Raw genomic sequence first — 17,917 nt, 5'->3', positions numbered from 1 at the left:
TATTGACCTTTTTGTAAAGCACTTTGAGCTCTACTTATCCAAATGCTAAACAAGAACTAGGTATTATTAAAAATGATCTTGCTAATACTAAATCAAGGTGATAAATCATGCATGAACTATTTACTGCAGCGAGTGCTGGTACAGAGCAGAACTCCTAGTCCACTCTCTTTCCTAAGGGTCATACTCAACTATACGAAGAATTTCCAGTGTATTTGATGGATTCTGTACTATTTACTTTAATTGTCCTATCCAAATTTAAAGAGGTTTAACTTGTAAACCCTTTGTTGGGTTTCATTAGTGTGGAGAAGTGGAAGGTAAAAATAATATACATTTTTAAAAAATGATCACTGTTTAAGGTATTTACATTCCACTTTCTAAGAATATGTAATTTTTTTAAGTGACTAGCAATGTAAACATCTTTCCTCTCCAAGTTTCACAATTCTTTAAACTCTGCCCTACACTTTAACAGGTCTTTTAGTTTGCACCTAGACAATAAATTTAGTTTAATTTAGCTTCCGGTCTTTAATTTTAGCAGGTCTCTTCTCTGCATGCAAATCAATATGGCAATTACCATCTAAAAGCTCGCCCAGCCCCGGGTCAATGTAAATTGATCATTGTCCGCCTTCTACAAAATAACACCGGGAGTCTGTGGTGCATAATGAGATTATACTGGAAACTGTCTTTCAGATCACAAATTATATTTTATGCTGTCAGGGTCTTCTCCAAGCAGACTTCCTTGCATGCCTAATCACAGGGCACCAAATCTATTAATACAGAAGGTAAATTTCACACTGAAAAACAGCATCACCATAATCCCAACATCGTAGTATACATTTGCTATTTCTAAATATATGTAGAGGCACATAGCACTGCAAGAATCTTAAGTTGTCCCACCAGCGTGAAAGAGATAGAGTACAGGAAAATCTTAATATTAGCTGAAGACTGTTTTGTTGTCCAGAAAAAAAAAATAGAAGAGCCTTCTGCAAATTCAATAAACTTTTCTAAAGGAAATATTTTCTGTGAGCTGGTGGCCTTCTTGTTCTCACTCCCTAACTATTCACATTAAAAGGTGCTACACACGACAGAAAAATCTTTGTGAAACATTAATTAACTTTTGCTTGAAAGATTGTTCTAGCTTCTGGCTAAAGGTTCAAGTCCTGGCAACTGAAGAGGTCTGATAGAAAGGTTGATTCAGAGTAACACTCCCGATAAGCCTCTTCGGTGAAAGGACACAAGGATTAAATGTAGCTAGCGCTGCTCACGGACAAGGGAACTCCCCCTATCTGCAGATGAGGCCTCCTCTTCCTCATTACACATACACACACAGCGAGAGCTTTCCGATATAGTCTGGCTCGCTAGAAAGAATCTACTTGATCTCTGAGTGATTAGATTACTGCAAAAAGCAAGCAGCATAACATTCATCCTAGCTACTACTTTTTTTAATCACGGTCAGTTTGAGAAAATGTGCCCACACTGAAACGTACTACAGAAGTAGACGGAAGAGACAGTATCATACGCCATTCATGTAATGAAGTGTATGGAGCTTTCCAAGTCTTATAAACAAATAGTTGAGTGGCTTTTTGTGAACATCAACTGAAATTAAAGGGCCTGAGTAAAATAGGAATTAGCTTCCTTGTCGAAGAAATTACAGCATTTACACCCCCTACTAACTATCCCAGCCTTTAGACTAAATTAGTTCTTTAATCACTCAATTTTTGAAATTGTAAAAGGTCTTTGCGGAAAAAAATAATAGGAAATAAAGTCTAAATTACAGATTTTCATGTGAATATTGTTTAATTTTTTTAAATGGCGACCTTACCTTTGTTATGCCCACAAGTTGTGGACCACTGGGATTTTAAAGCTTGTGTGTGGGTTTTGTAACCCCAGGACTAACCAGTGATTCTACTGAATGCTCAAAATATTAGCTTAGAATGGCCTATGGGCCTTCCCAATTTTTAAAGCTCCTGTTTATGAAGAAAGTGGACTTTTGGGGACATGTTTGTTAGGAATTAGCCAAATCGCAAGGCGGCTGTAGAGTAGGGGCCATCCTGGTAGAGAAGGGTAAGGACTCAATGCACATGGCCTGTGCTCACCAGTGAAGTATACACTCCAGATAGGAGAAGTATTTTAATAATCATTCAAGACACTCGAATTTGGGCCCTCCTCTCACACATTTTAAGTATCCCTTTAGCATTAGAATAACCTCAAAAATCGTCTGTGGGGTTTATTATAGACTTAAATGGAGGAGGTTATTTCAGTTACGTCTCCAGGTTCTTGGCTTGGTTTTCATGGTAGGGAAATTGAGCAGGGTCTACTGGTACTCGTCTCTATTAGATATGCAACCAATCTACCATTTCCGGTGTTGCTTCTATCTAATTAGAGATGTATTTAGATGTGAAGTGTAAATAAACGCGAAGCTGCCTGCTGCCCTGACTCCTCGGGAATATTTCCAATAAGGCTGGAGCGCCCGGAGCCAGGGCTCAGACAAAGAGGAATGAGGATGGTCTGCGCTGCAGGCAAATCCAACACAAACCAGCTTTTATCTACGGCTCTGGAGCCTTAACTCCTTTTAATCTGCACCGCATAGACTTGCGCGGCACGATCGCCTGTATTCCTCTGACAATGCCTTATTACAAAAGGGAAACCCAGACGCCACTCAAAGGAACCCAAACAGGAACGGAAGCCTTATTCCCTGTTTGCCTTTTCGGGCCACGAGGTATGACCCGCCCTGTGAAGTCCGCTGTGCTTCAAAACAAGCTAAGGTAGGTTTGCGTGCCTTTCTGTGTACACATTAAACAAACCGAGGGCAGCCCGGAGCTATAAAACAAAGTCGCCTCCCTCTCCCCCCTCCCCTCTTTCCAGCCCCCACCTTCAGGTCGTTAGGGCCTCGGGCCGGGAGGGGAGAAGTTGATCTGATCTGAAAAGCTCTCGCGGAAACTCGCTTTCCTTTCGGTATTCGGCCGGAGAGGCTGTGACTCTCCGCTGTGGGTTTTCCAGCGTGACCCGGGGGAGGGGGCGGAGAGAAGAGATGGGGAAACGCTAACTGCGTGCTTCGCTCGCCTGCTCGCTCTCTCTCTCTCTCTCTCTCTCGCGGGGCCCCTTCCACGCCAGACTCAGGCTGTGCGCCTTTGGTGCGGGGCCAGACACACACACACACAATCTGACACGGGGTTAACGCGCCCCTCGGAGTTTCTAAACAGAGGAAACTTCTGGGAACGAAATAATCTGGCAGTCTTCTCAAACTCTTTTCCTGTTGTGGGAAACAGCTCTTAAAACGCGGTTAGACACATGGAGCAGGACCACGATCCTCAGCGTTGTCCCCTTTCCCTCCGGCCTCATTTGAATCGCTTATCCAGTTCTTTTCACCACACCAGCCATCTAGTTTTTCCTCATCTCTAAGGGTTAACAAAAATATCGCGGTGACCTTTTCCTTTCGGTCTCCCCCACTCTTCCTTTCAGGCTCCGGTTCTTGAGCTCGCAGGGAGCCTGAACGGCTGTCTAGACCGATCTATCACAGACGGACAAACAATACCAGGAGAAGCCCTTTCCCGATCCCTCAGCCTTCGCCACTCACCTTATAAATGGCGAAGGAAATAAAGAAACAGTGTCCGCAACATAATCCTTCACTATACATTTGTAGCCTTCAAAACAGCCCACCTTCATGCCTGACAAATAGGATTTTGTCTGCTCTTTTAGCGTTTGCTACGACGAAACACTTTTTTATATTCCACGATCACAACACTTAGCTCCAAGTGTACGGGCCTTCCCCGCCCTCCGAGAACCACCAGCTCCCCAATGAAAGAACCTATTAACCTGAAAACGTGAATGTTTCTTCATGACGCCCTTTTCACACCCATCTATAGTCAACCGAAGTGCTGTTCTGTCTCTAGCTCTCCCTAGGAGTGGCCTATTTAAGAGGTATGGTAGTAGATGGAGGTCCAGTCCTGCAAAAAGCTAGGGAACAGCTAATGAGCAGCGCAACTCATTGATCCAGGCCATACTTCCTAATTAACTCTCAGTCACCTATTTGTGATAGCAATTCAAAGAGCTGAACTAGGAACAAGCTGTAACCTCAGCCTGAAAACACACACATCTCTCCTTCCCAACAGCCCTAAAAGCAGTTAAGCTGCCCATTTCCCTGTCTTATCAGAAAAAAGAAACGGCGCCTTCCACTTAAACTAAAAAGAAAAGGGACCCGCGTACACCAAGGCAACTGCATCGAAAGCTGGCCAAACATGTAAGCACGAACGTCTCGGGGAAGAAGCTACATTAATGGACTCGCGTGACAGAAACAGCCAGACACGATTCTCCAAGGTGAACAGCATGCAAACCTTCTGCGATGGTGGGGGGGGGGGTGCAATTCTGTTGGCAGAGCTGAATTAAACACCTAGTAACAATTGATTTCGGTGGCTAGTGTCTCGTTTCCAACGCCACGGCAAGAAACACTCAAGACTGCACTTAATACAACCGTATGGGGAGGTTTCCTCCTTTTTATCTTTGTTCCCAGATCGTACTAGTAGGGTCGGCTACGCAGCCCTTTACCAGTGCCCACTTCATGGGGAGCGATGATCACTTCATCACGAAAAAAGTTAATAAAGCCTTGAAACAACCAGACTTTGCTACCAGACTGTAGGCGGGCTAGGCTCTTTTCGTGTTTAATACGAAAACACGAATGCAAAGCTGCAAGCTCCAAGGAGCAGATGAAAGCAACGAGCGGACTCTCTGCAAAAGATTCGTTAGAAGAAATTAATGCTGCAACAAGCTCTGAGGCGAGCTTAAACGCAATACCATAGTTCGTCGGTGTTATATCAGCCACTGGTGTGCCGCTCTCCCTCCCCCTCTCCCCCGATCCTACACACATCGCGTCGCGGAAAGAAGAAAGGAAGAGAGAGAAAAAGAGGAACGTGAAACCTCCGCAAATATCGCCCCCGGACTCGCTTCACGAACATCAAATACACGTCTCATATGCTGCGCAGACCAGCCGCGGAGTTGGCGAGGGCTTGAAAAAAAATAGACCTGTCTGTCCTTCCCTGATCAGCCTTTGATAGCAAGTTCCCATCCTCCCTCTAGTTTTCTTTCCACTAAAAACTAGGTTTAAAATGAATAAACTTCTACATCAGATTGGACCCCACATCAGCAAAGAGCTTTGAACGGGTAACCACGGTGACTGCCTCCCCCACTCCCCCGCGCCGTCCCCAGCTTCAAAGAACAAAACCCTTTTGCGTTCTCAAATCAACACGAAAACCTCGCGCAGCAGCCCCTATAAAAATCGTGTTCAGAGTCCACCCTTTACCTGGATGTGGCACAAACAGCGCCCGAAAGCCCCAGCCTTTCCCCTGTTTATGTGGCTATTCCCTTGGGCTTCTCCGCCAGCTGCCCTGGCTCGGAGGGGAAGCAGAACCAGAGGCCACAGGACACGTGCCCCCCCCCCCTTCTCTGGGGAGCCAAGCCGCGGCGTCTGCCAGAGGTGGGGCTTTCACAGTCCTTTCCAGCGCGGAAAGAGACACGACGGGAACCCCCCACCTCCTCCTTCCTGCTGAGGCGCAGACAGAGCGCGACCGGCAGCTTCCCCTTCGCTTACCCCTCCCGGCCTCTCCGGGGGCATCTTTACAAGCCAACTGCCTCCAAACTTCCACTCCGCGGCCCCCGCGCCCGCCAGGCGCGCCCCAGGCAGCCAGCGCCTGCAGCCTGCCAAGCACCGGCCCCGCTCGGCTCGCTGCCCAGTGCGTAGCTTTTGGCCCTGCCACAAAGCCCGGCCGGGCAGCCCTCGCCCCCACGACCCCAAGGGGGGAGCCGAGGCGGGCCGGCAGGGAGCAGGGCCGGGCTGGGGCGCACCCCAGAGCCCAGCCTCAGCGGGCCGGAGGCAGGGACGCAACAGACTCCGCGCAGCAGCGAGGTTTTGAGCAGCACTGACCTTGTGCTCCGGCCGGGAGAGCAGCCGCGTCGAGTGTGAGCCGCCTGGGTCCCGGGGCTTCAGTCCCCTCCTCTCCCCGGAAGGGAAGCGCAGTCTGGGTGGATGCAAAAAGTTTGCTGCTCCCCTCCCCCTCTCTCGGGGCGTGTGGCAGTGCCGCGGCGCTGCGTGCCGCGCGGGGGGCCGGCGAGGCTGACTGGGCAGGTGGCCGCGCCGAGAGCTGCCTGTGCTCCGCCGCCCGCCAGGCTCACTCGGGCTGCGGGCGCTGGGCTGGCAGCGCCATGTTGCTAGCTTGCTCCGGGCTGGGTCCCCTGCCGGCGCCGGCCGCCCTCCTACATCGCGCTCTCGCCGCGGGGCCGGCGTCTCCAGTGGCCTGGCCGCGGCTTTGTGTGTGTGGCTGGGGATTTAATCCCCCTGCGCCGGGAAAGCCGCTCTTCCTCCCCTTGCCGCTGGGAGCCCGGGCTCCGTCTGCTGCACGCTGCGCTCCCCTCACCTCCCCCTTCCTCCTCCTCCTGCTCCTGCTCCAGCCGCCGCCTCCCCTCCCCCCGGGCGGGCGCTGCGCTCAGGGAGCCGCCGCCAGCAGCAGCAGCAACGCCGCCACCGCGCTCTCCCGGCGCGAGTTGCCCCCGCCCAGGCTCTTGTCGCCCCTAATGGATTCGCTTCGCTCCCTGCCCCCCCGGGCCGCTCCCCGGGGCTGGTTCCCGGTTCCCGCCCCTCCGGGCTGGCGCGCGGCCCCTCCCCCACGCAGAGCTGAGGGCGTCCCGGGGAGACTCCGCGCTCTCCTCAGCCAGCAGCGGCTGAGAGGAAAAGTGTCTCCCCCCCCACCCCCATCCGCCGCGGCCCCCGCCCGCTGCTCCCCTCGCTCGCTACCCAGAAGGCCAGTGGAGAACCGCAATTACCATAAAGCGCCGCTCACTCCGCTTTGCCGAGCTGTCAAAGCCCGGCAGCCACTCGCTTAGGCAGACAGCGCCGGACGGCCCCAGCGCTGCCTGCACCCGGCCCGCGCCGGGCGCTTCCCCGCCTCGGCCCCGCTCCAGCGAGCGGCATAGGCCCCCCGCCGCGCAGCTCTTAGCCCCTCTGTCCCCGGCTGCTCCAAGTCCTGCTCCCGGCGCGGAACCTCGGGGGAGCGGGGCAGCCCCCGTTCTCCGAGAGGGGGTAGGCTGGGCGGGGGGAAGGGACGCTCTTTATTCCCTGCTCCACTTGTCAGCCTCCCTCTGGACCCTCGCTGCTTTCTCAGGTGAGGGGACACCCCCCTCCCCCGGGAAACGAGCTCTTCCTTCAGCCGGCTCCCAGCGCCCCTGCCCCAAGTGGCGCCCTCTTTGTTCCCCTCCGCGCCCTCGCCTCGCTCACGTAGGGGAGAGTTTGCTTTGGAGAGCCCACGGCTGTCCCATCCCCAGCATGGGCTTCATTCTCAGCCACACGCTAACCCCCCCCCCCTCCCCCATCCATCCCCTGTGTTTCCATCACAAGCGTCCGCCTTCCGCACAGCACAATACAACCGCATTTTTAATTCTCATTCGCAATCCTGTTCCAGTGGCAGGCTGTGCTGAGCCCGGCTCTGCGAAACACTCACTTCCCACTTCGCTCCCCCGTCCCAAACTGTGCCCCTCGCCCTTCAGCCCTTGCCCCCCGAAATGCCTTACCCCATTGCAACCCTCAGCTAGCTTGTCTTTCTTTCTCAGCACACTCCACTCCGCTGGACTGCTCTACTTAGCCACACATGTCCCTTCGCCTTCCCTTTTTTTAAAGCATCGTTTCTCAACGGCTTCCTTTCGGCGTGGAAATGCCACTCTGATTATAAATCTTTGCCTGATCCAAGCCTGGAACCCCTTCACGCGTTTTCATTCACAGCGTGTGAATTGTTTGGAAATAGTGGGGCGGTGAGGTGGCGCTTGAAGTGCCCAGTTCTCTTTTTCTGGATCGTCTACCGCTGTTTTAAGATTTCTGCATGGGTTTGGAGCCATTTAATCGCTGGGTTGGTGGTTATCTACTGCATCTATTTACTTTGGCAGCGCAGCGTTTGGCTCAGGCAGCTCAGCTGGTAAATTTCATGTTCGTAACGCCCGACTTGACAGATACTCATACATTTGGTTGCTCGGCCTTAGTATAGTTATATAAAGGTCTAGCTGAAATTAACATCAGAAGAGACTATAGCATAGCCCCACCCGCATTTAAGGATGTTTAGGGGGTAAATCCTACTCTTTTTACACACACGCACAATCCTTGGAGCCAGATACCAGTCTCAAAGAAGTGACCTGGAATGTTGTCATTGCGTCTAATGGGAAAAAAATCAGGCCCTTCTTACTATTGTTCTTTGTTAGTTTTTTCCAGAAAGAGCAGGGCTAATCTAGGAAATGTAACCTGCTGTATTTTTCATCTCTATGTTGAGGATTCAGTGTAAAAAAATATAATAAAGTGTTTAACTTCCTGCTTCTGCCTACTCTTTCTCTGGCTTAAAGGCGCCTATGTTATAAGGGCATAAAATGTAATGGTTCCTAACGTTTATTTTGCAATGTCAGGAGGGACTTCTCTTTTAAAGATGGAAAAACCGAAGTTCCCTAAAGAAGACTGGACTAAAAAACAGTTGAAGTTGTGGATTTGCGTTATTAACTCTGTTTTACCAGTAGATAAAAAAATAAAGTTCTGACAGAAGAGCTAGCATTCTGTGAGATTTTATTCATGCTGCTTTAGCTTTCCGTATGTAACTATTTTAAAATATCGTCCCTTTCAAAGCAGAAGTGAAATATCAACTGTTTGAAACCCGAAACTCTAGACAACAACTGAATTGCTTTGCCTTGGAACTTCTAAAAACAGCTGATGCAAATGACCCTCCCCCCTTGAATTTTAAGCAGTAGGTAGAGACGAGCTTAAGTAAGAAAACAGTTGCAAGTGTCTCATACATTTACATCTGAAATGGTTTCCCCTGTGATAAGAAGAGTTTGCAATCAAACAGTGAAAAAAGTGTATATGTTTTATTCTGGGTTTATGGGGTTTACATCTGAAAATTATCCTCCGTGTTTTTTTAATCTCCGATAACAAGAAGAAGGACACCTGGCCTATTACCTTGTAAAGCTATTTTTTATAAAGATGTTTTAGGGCTAGACATTAAAAGTTATTAGACTGCACACACGTGAGTTACATACACAGAGTTTGAGGAAAGGCCTCTGGTATTTTTGTTCCCCCTGGGAAAAGCCTAATTAAATTGCTTTATTTTTTTTTTAACTGGAAAAGTAGGACTGTAAATTCCCCTCTCCTAGCGGGAAAAAGTAAACTGAGTAAAGTCTGATGTTGGATCCAGGTAATTCTCTGTTGAGAAAATTATTTTTCTTTAGATTCCCTGATTCACAGTATATATCAAATGTAAGTATTGTATTGAAACAGTTACCCAGACCTTTGGTTTTAAAAATGCCCTGTGTCACACAACTATTCTGTTCAAATTACCTTGAAAAAAAGACCAAACTGATCCTCTTTATTTTTAAAAGTACTTTCTTTAACTTTGTTCATTATTCGGAGGAACAGAAACAAGTTTGTTCTTATGTCCGCTTTATTGTTTGTTTGGTTTTTTTTTTTTGGTGTGGCTTTGTTGTGTCCCCCCTCCCCCGTCCCAAAGCTTTTCAATTGGAGAGTGGGAGATGTGATCCACACTTCCCTGTGAAGCCATTGGAGCTACAGTTCAATGCCTTCACCGGGTTGGCTCGGTTCTTCTGAACACACAGGGCTACATTTCCTTCAGCAGATGAAGGCAACCCCTTGGTAAATTCGGAGCATAGTGTTGCCTGCAGACTATCAGGCCGCCTTCCCCCTCCCACAAGCCCTTAAGGGAGCTGACCTAGAGGTCAGGCTGCTGTACAATGCACTCAGTGAAGGGAGCATTTCAATGAAAGCTTAGCCTTAGAGAGAGCGGCCGTACACAGGCACTGGGGTCTTTGCGCTGCTGTTTTTATAAAGTACGGTGAGAATGCGTTCACAAACACAACTGTTCCAATAACGTTAAGCACTTAACAACCTCGTAAAGACAAATCCATTGCTAACGGTAAAATGGGACTTCTAACATGAGGCCTTAAAAAGGCAGACATTTCACTCCCTCTTTAATTTACCTGCTATTCCATGAATCACAATAGTACAAGTAATACCTTATTCTGAAATTTGTATGTACCTCTGCTATCACTCACTTCTAGACTGGAGGGTTACTGGTTAAATAAAATACCACAACTCAAAGAAAAAATATGGCTAGTGCAGAGGCCTGGGACTTCAATCTCCATGTGCCTCAGTTCTCCATCTGCAAAATGGTAATAACAAATACTTCCCCACCTTACAGGGATATTGTGATAAGGCATTAAATAATGTATGTATTATGCCCAGATACTATAATAATTAGTCATGAAAAAGCCTACAAGTAACATTACTATTCCGAGATTTGAATTGCCATGCCAGGGTGAAATCAGACCTTTTTCCTCACCAATTCTGTTATTAATGGTAGCGAAGAAATCTAAATAACAAAGCACAACAACCTTCAATCAGCCTTATGTAGGGTCTGCAGTTCCTTCAGGCCTGATACAGTGCCAGCATATTGTTACAAATCCTACCAGCTCTCACTGAAATCAAAGAGATGTTGCATATTACAATTACTATAATGGTATTTGGTAGTACAGGCCAATTATTTTCAGATTATATCAATTTTAAGTTCCTTATGGCTAGCATCTGAAATTATAAGGGAAGTGACAAAAATAGTGCTCTGCACCTCTCCTCCACCCAATAAAATAGTATTGATGTTTTTGACATCTCCTAACTACTCATCTTAACTAACAAGGAGAGATTCAGTTTTATAATTTGTGTTTCAGGTTTGTGTCTGATTGTTTGGAGCCTCACAGTTAAATGCCCCAATAACAGCTATTATAATGGAAACATCTGTAGCCTATATAGATCAGAATCATACATGCTTAGGTTTTGTCAATGTTGTGACATTCATCCAGCACAGAGAGAAAATATAAAGTTGAGGCTGTTTTTCTATCCCTACTTTACAATATTAAGGAATCAAGCCCAGCAAAAGAGTTTGCTTTTCTCAGTACATGGCACAAACCAGCCACCCACACACAAAAAACCTGTGTAACAAATTAATTTAATAATTCTCACCTTTCTGAAATACTCCCCAGTCACTAGACCAGTATTTCTACCCATCCATTGTCTCTACATAGACAGTTTTATGTATTATGTACCTGATCAGCTGCTTGAATGGATACATTACATAAATATATGTGCTTCTTGGACAAAGAAGACTGTCCCTTCAAGTTCTTCTTTTTGGAATCATACTGAAAAAGCAGGAGTAATATCTCCAAAACCAAACCAATATAGCAAGTGAACAGTAGCCACCTCTTGAAGTTTAATATCTCAGCCATTCTTTTTGTTTGCTTGGTTCAAAACACTAGAACTAGTTAGGGAAGAAAGGCACAGATGAGCAAGTAGCTTTTTTTCAGCAGGCACACCGGAGAGCACAGTCCTGCCTGTCGCTTCTGGGGTGCAGGGGAAGCAGCAGCATGCCCGCCCCGAGGGGGAGGGTTCACCTCCCCGTGCTCTGACAACTAATCAAGGGGCAATGTTGACAGGTTCTGAAAGGACTACTGTCTGAAATCCTGTCCAGTTTTCCTAGCAGGGAGATGCAGCTGCAAAGCAGGGCCCTGCAGAAGAGGGGGCAGACGGGCGGGGGGGGGGGGGGGAGGAGAATTCTTAAAAGGAATAAAAAAATAGAAGACACTATTTTAGTTTTACAGCCCCTTTTATACTCTAGTTCACAAAGCAATGATCTAAATATTGGTAGTGTACGCTGAGTGTGCATGCAGACACAAACTCCTACGGAGAGAATCTGAGCAATCCACTCTAATCGCTTGCTAAAATGTGTGTTTAAATTAAAGCCGTTTGTGCCTCAAGTATAAGTCTGCAGTTAATTTTTGCAGTTGGTTTATAAACCCACCATGATGGGTTTTCTTACTGGAAACACTGACAGGCCCTTCAGTATGTACCAGGCATCTCTGTAATGCACAATACACAGCGCTTGGAATCCCAGCCATTAGCGGCCTGCCTGTGACACAGACAAACGACCAAATATCCACCAAGCTCCAGAGTTTAAATATCATACAATGGAAGGGGGAAGCGCCATTATTTTAAAGCATGTTTTTGTAGACACTAGCTTGTATGTTAATAATTTGATACAGTCGGTGAATCACCTCCAGTTATCTTTTTTTCAGAGGAGGAGAAAAGCAAGGAGATATAAACCTGGTTCTGAACAGCCAGTATAATTCTGCTATTAGTTTCATAAACAGTCAGTTTATTCTATCTATTTTAGAGGTGACTGTAAGTTCACACGTTAGAATTGAACACGAAAGCGGCTGAACGTATTGAGGCCTCCACAGTCAGTCGAATGCACCATTGAATCGTCCTTGTGGACTGACTGGTATTAAGTGACTGGATTTTCAGTTCAGCTGAAAGCCCAGCAGCAGCAGTTTTCCTAACTTGGATGCACACGTATGAGATGGAAACGTGCAGCCTTAAAGCAGGGGGAAAGCATAAGAGGATTTCTGTGTTTATACAGCGAATAGCTCCAAGTTTTTAAACAGACCTATTTTCATGGAAGATACAGAAAGATTCCTTAGTCCTGTACTTAACACTTTGCAGTGTTTAGCAATTAAAGCAAGAGGGGGATGGGGAAAAATTAAGGCACTTTTTTCATCCTACAAGTGTGAAGAATAACAGTAAGATGGGACAAAACATTTGTTTACAACCCCCTAGCAATTTTGAAATGTCACCTCTTATCTCAAAAATGTTCATTTTGAAAGAAGCTTCAAAACGCCAAAGTAAATAAAAGTATTATGTGTTAAAAGTGTCATTCACAACTACATTTCCTTCCACCCGTTGGTTACTATAGCTAAAACAAAACAGTAGCTCAGTCAGTAAAGATTTTCTTTTAAATGTGTCTGTTGGAAGCCAGAATTATTCAGGTAATTAAGTAGATTAAACTATTAATAATTGAGATTTACTGTGCATTGGAGCTCTAGTATCTCAGTGTAGTGGCTGAGAACAAGCCACACTTCTATTTTAGTAGTTAAGGAACTTGTCTTTGTTTTACTAACCACTCACTGTGTTGAAACTAAACAGGTAGCTGCATTTTGGGAGGGTCATATAACAGTGTCAACATATGGTGATTGTTAATACAAAATAAGAGCCTTGACTGACTTTTTACAGACCTTTTTGAGGTTAAAAGGGGGGGGAAGCCATAGGACTGCCTGGAGACTGAACTAGTGCAGGAGTGAATTTTAAAAAAGTCGTTCACAAATGAGAGAGCTTTCTTAGATTTATACATCTACAGTTCTACAATTCCACCCCATGTGTATGCTATCTGCTTCTCATTGGAACTAATACAGGCAGCTTGTTACCTCCACATTCCCCACTGTACGTATATCCCCAAACACCAGGGTCTGGAATGTAGAAGGATATGCAGCCCCTTTCTTCAGCAGGACAGGCCCAGACACACAATTCTCCATTGTAACTTTTGGAGACTTGCAGCACATCCCAGTTCCATAGACCAGAGGTGAGGAACCTTTTTTGGGTCTAAGGCCACTCACCCAAAGAAAAAGCAGTTGGGGCCACACACAAGTGTGGGGGGAGCCCTCACTGTGGCCCCTGACTGAGAAGGGGGAACACACTCCCCACATTCCCCTCACACACCAGAGCCTGGGGGGCCCAGCCTAGTAGATTTGGTATGCTCGAGCCCCCAGGGGTGGCAATATGGGGGCTGGAGCACCAGCTCAGATCCCCAAAGCTGGAGGGGTCCTGAGCATTGGGCTGGATTCAGGAAAGCTGAGGGCCACATCTGGTTCCTGGACCTGAAGTTCCCCACCCCTGCTGTAGACTGTAGCTGGACATACAGTCCACACCACCAGACACATAGCCATAGGAGGACCAGGCTGGCATATGTGGTGGTCACAGCATACAGCAACTCCTTTCACAGTGACAGACTGGGGACATTTTTAATCCTTCGACCATCCCCTCGGACCAGACTTTAAATCCAGGAAGACACACACACAGGAACACCCCTTAGCCAGACCCAGGTGCCTCCTCCCCTTCCCACACATAGGAAAAGCAGGGCTTTGCCCCAGCATGAAGACATCTCCCAGCCAAGGCTACAGGGCCTGGGCCTGCAGTGACTCTCAGCCTTTATAAACAAGGAGAAATCCTATGGCACTTTATATAGACGAACAGATTTATTGGCACATAAGCTTTCGTGGGCAAAGACCCACAAAAGCTTATGCCCCAATAAATCTGTTAGTCTATGAGGTGCTACAGGACTTCTAGTTGTTTTATGCAGATTCAGACTAACACTCCTACCCCGCTGATACTTCTCAGCCTTTAGCAGCTTCTTCACTTCTCTCCCTCCCGCCTTGCCCCCCAGGGGGCAGCTCCTTAAAGCTGGCTGAGCCCAGGCAGACAGCGCAGCAATAGCTCGTTCCCCCTCCCTCCCCCACATCCCTTCCTGGCTGCCAGCGCACACACGGAAGCACAGCAGGCCCGACCGCTGAGTAGCCCGCTAAGGCAGTTGCTGAGGGCTCCGAGCTGATCTCCGTGCAGGGAGAGGGGAATTCCCCGAGGCCAGGCGCGGCCCCAGTCTCCTCCTCCTGCCCTTCTCAGAAACCCGCCGCAGTTATTTTCTCGTAGCAAGTGGGTCAGCAGCTGATGACAAAAAATAAAAATAAAATACAGAAATAAAAAAACCCACCTCAATAAGCCCTACGCGATTAGTCATCCCCAGAGTTCCCCTAAGTCACTGCCATTTGGCAACCCCCCAAACCTAGCCGTTGGCAGGGTCTGCATCCCCCTTTACCCCAAGCACCTTCGGCTACTGATCTTGGGTCCCGGGACTACTGCGACCGAGGAGAAGGGGGGACAGGGCGTGTTGGGCTAGGCTCCGTCCTCGGCGTTTCTCACTCAGATGATTGCGAAGCGTTTTATCTTCACAGTCACATCAGCAGCTAACCAAGCTCGGCGGCTGCAGCCCACACGACTCTGGCTCCCTGCATTTATCCTTCAATAAAAGCCGATTCCTTTATTAGAAACAGGAGACTTGTCTCCTACCCGCCCCTATCAAATCCCAACTGGCAAGGCGCAGCCGACACCTCCCCCCTCCCTCTCACACACACAGAGCCCGTGGCCAGAGGCAGCCCACACTCCTCATCAAGTCCCTAACTAGGGCCAGCCAACCCCCCCACACACAAAATCCCCTCTTGCCAGGACCAGTCAACCCTCCCCCCAAAACCCCTCTTGCAAGGGCCAGCCAACTCCTCCCCCACCAAATCCCCTCTTGCCAGGGCCTATTCGACCCCCCCCCCCCAAGTCCCGCCTTCCCAGGGCCAGTCAACCCCTCCCCCATCAAATCCCCTCTTGCCAGGGCCAGCCAACCCCTTTGCCCCCAACCCCTTCTCCCTCCCCCAAGCAAATATCCCTGCCAGGGCCAGCCAACTCTCCCCCCGCAAATCTCCCCCCCAGGGCTAGCCATCCCTGCCCCCACCAAATCCCCCCTCGTCGGGAGCAGTGGCTGCCCCCATCTAATCCCCCCTCACCAGACGCAACCCACACGGCTTTCGTTCCCTGCATTTATCCTTCAATAAAAGTCGTTTCCTTTATTAGAAACAAGGAGCTGTCTCTCCCACCGCCTATCAAATACCCCTCGGCAGGCGCAGCCAGCACCCCCACGCACCCCCCCTCCACACGGCGCAGCCCCCCCCTCCTTAAAAAATTCCCCAGCAGGAGCGGCAGCCACCCCCCTTCACCAAGCGCAGCCAACACCTCCCTCCCCCTTCTCTCTCGCTCTCAAATCCCCCATCACTAAGCGCAGCCAACCCAACCCCCTCCTTCCCCCGGCTCAGCCAACCACCCAGCAAATCCCCCTCTCCAAGCTCCCCCCCTCCCGCTCTTTAAATTCCCCACCCACCACCCCCAGGCAGCGGCAGGTCTGTGAGGCGGCCGCGCACTTGGCTTGTGTGAGCCGAAGCTGCCGCGCGGAGCCGGCTGCGCGAGGCTTCCCCGGGCCAGGCAGCGCTGAGGGTGCCCGCGAGCTCCCCGCCCCAGGGCGGGCGGGCTGCCAAGGCGAGGCCGGGCTGGCGCGCGCTGCCTCTCGCCCGGGCTTCCGCGCCTGGCTCCAGTGGAGGCAGGTGATGCGGCCAAGCACAATGCGGGGTTTGAGCGCTTGGGAATGAAGCGCTGTTCAGGGGGCTGTGGGCGGCCGCGCTGCCGACCCAGGGCGGTGGCTCTGGCCTAGAGGGACCTCCCCGGCCACCAGTCCCAGGGTCGGGCCCCAGAGCCGGGGAGGTCGCAGCGCGCCCCGCGGGGAAGGAGGCTGCAAAGAGCTGGCAGTAGCCAGCGCGGGGCCTCGGCTTCTCCCCTCCCCCCCCGAGGAAGGAGCGTGAAGCTCTAGGGTTGCAACGCCGGCCCCGCCTGTCTCTGCTGCCCGGCGGGTGGGGATCGCCCAGCTGCTTCCCCGCGATAAGGTGCAGGGTGTGAAAAGCGAGAGGAATCAGGGGCCCGGGCTCTCCGCCCCGTTGTGGGAGGCGGTGACCGCGCAGCCCACCCCTGGGTGCGGCAGGGCTCGGGCTCGCCGGCTGGGCAAGGCGGGGCTCCCCGCGGGGGCTGTTAGCTGCAGGGAGCCCCCGGGCCTGGCTGGGCGCTCTCAGGCCGGGGCAGGCGTTGCTTTGAAGCGAGCCAGGGCTGAGCGCTGGGATCACACGAGCTGCTGGGGGGAGGGGGGCGCTGCGGGCTGTGTGGGCGCGGGGCTGGGAGGGCGGCCTCGCATGGCTGCCTGCTAATCGCACGTTTTCCGCTGCTGAAAAGAAACCGAGAGACACCGTGGCCGAGCGCAGCGCTGTGTGAGCGGCTGTGCCAGGAAAAGATGGCGCTGCCTCCCCTCCCCCCTCAGCCCAGCTCGCTCGCTCGCTTTCCTCTTCCTCCCCGCCAGGCCAGCAGAGCCGGGCACGGTTCCGAGCCCCCTTACTCGGCCGGACCCCGTCAGCCTCCCAGCGTCCCCGCCTTTCCCGGCCAGGCTCGCCTTTGTGTGGCGCGCTGCTCCCTGGCCGGGGAGGCGGGGTGGGGGGGCTTCGCCAGCAGCTTCTCCGCACCCCTCCGATTTCCTTCCTCTCCCCCACGGGCACAGGGCAGGGAGGCGAGCGGGGGGCCGGAACCTTTGGCGGGGGATCTGGCTGGGTTGGAGACACAACGTGACCTCGCTGGGCTCCAGCTGGCTCGGAGCCGGCTGTTGTTGCCCTGGGCTTTTGTATGTGAGTGGGCGCCCCCTCCTCTTCCCCGTCTCCATGGTCTCCAACACCTTTATTGCCGGGGAAAGAGCTACTGGGCGTGTGCGCGCCTGGGGGGAGTGGGAAGGAGGTGCGTTGGTGGCCTGCGAGTGCAAGAGGCACTCCGCGGAGTTTTACCTGCCTGGAGTTGTTTTATGGCGCTGCCTGCAAAAGGCGGCCTTGGCGTTTTGCATTTGTCCCTGTTAAACCTGCTCTTCTGTGGGGACTCGCGGCATGACGGTGTTACACTCCCGGGCAGACAGACTCGCTTATCTAACAGCTCTGCAATCTCTCTCTCCGGGTACGACGCAGTCAGAGTTGCCCAAGTGCTAACTTTCTTTTTTTAAAGTCTGCAAATTAAATTCAGCGTTGCTCTCTCCTAACTTAGCGCCTGTTATGTTAATTACACATGGCATTGGAGCGCTTGCTCGCCAGGGATGCATGAAGGCCTCAGAGATTAGTCGCAGGCTCCTTCCAGCCCTTCCTAATCGGACTTTTAAAAACAGGCCTGAGTTGTGACTGATTTTTTTCAAGGCGTTTTTACGGATAATGGCTGCTCTACGGATGTGGTGTTTTCAGTTAGCCACTTTGCCCAAGCTTATAGGTACGGACTGTGTAGGAAGAGGTCAGGTCGGCAGAGGCTTTGTATGTCTGCAAATCTATTTGTGAAATG

The 17,917-nt window shown here is 50.5% G+C and overlaps 1 protein-coding gene across 9 annotated transcripts in view; it reads right to left on the bottom strand.

Moving 5' to 3' along the window:
• Positions 1 to 17,917, bottom strand: part of BCOR (BCL6 corepressor) — a 107,091-nt gene that overhangs the window by 70,038 nt on the left and 19,136 nt on the right. For 2 of the 9 annotated variants that reach the window (XM_075913232.1, XM_075913238.1), the window contains exon 1: positions 5,915 to 6,631. The exons of 2 other annotated variants lie outside the window; for them this stretch is intronic. The gene's annotated coding sequence lies outside the window, so the exon portion shown is untranslated. Of the gene's footprint in view, positions 1 to 5,293; positions 5,552 to 5,914; positions 6,635 to 17,917 lie in introns of those variants that run through there. 5 more of the 9 variants (XM_075913187.1, XM_075913234.1, XM_075913237.1 and 2 more) reach the window with 4 other exon arrangements.

Source organism: Pelodiscus sinensis, chromosome 1 (genome assembly GCF_049634645.1).
Source record: "Pelodiscus sinensis isolate JC-2024 chromosome 1, ASM4963464v1, whole genome shotgun sequence".
NCBI classification, from domain to species: domain Eukaryota; kingdom Metazoa; phylum Chordata; order Testudines; family Trionychidae; genus Pelodiscus; species Pelodiscus sinensis.
Note: the sequence above shows the minus strand (reverse complement) of the source record. Positions and strands in the feature narration are given on the sequence as shown.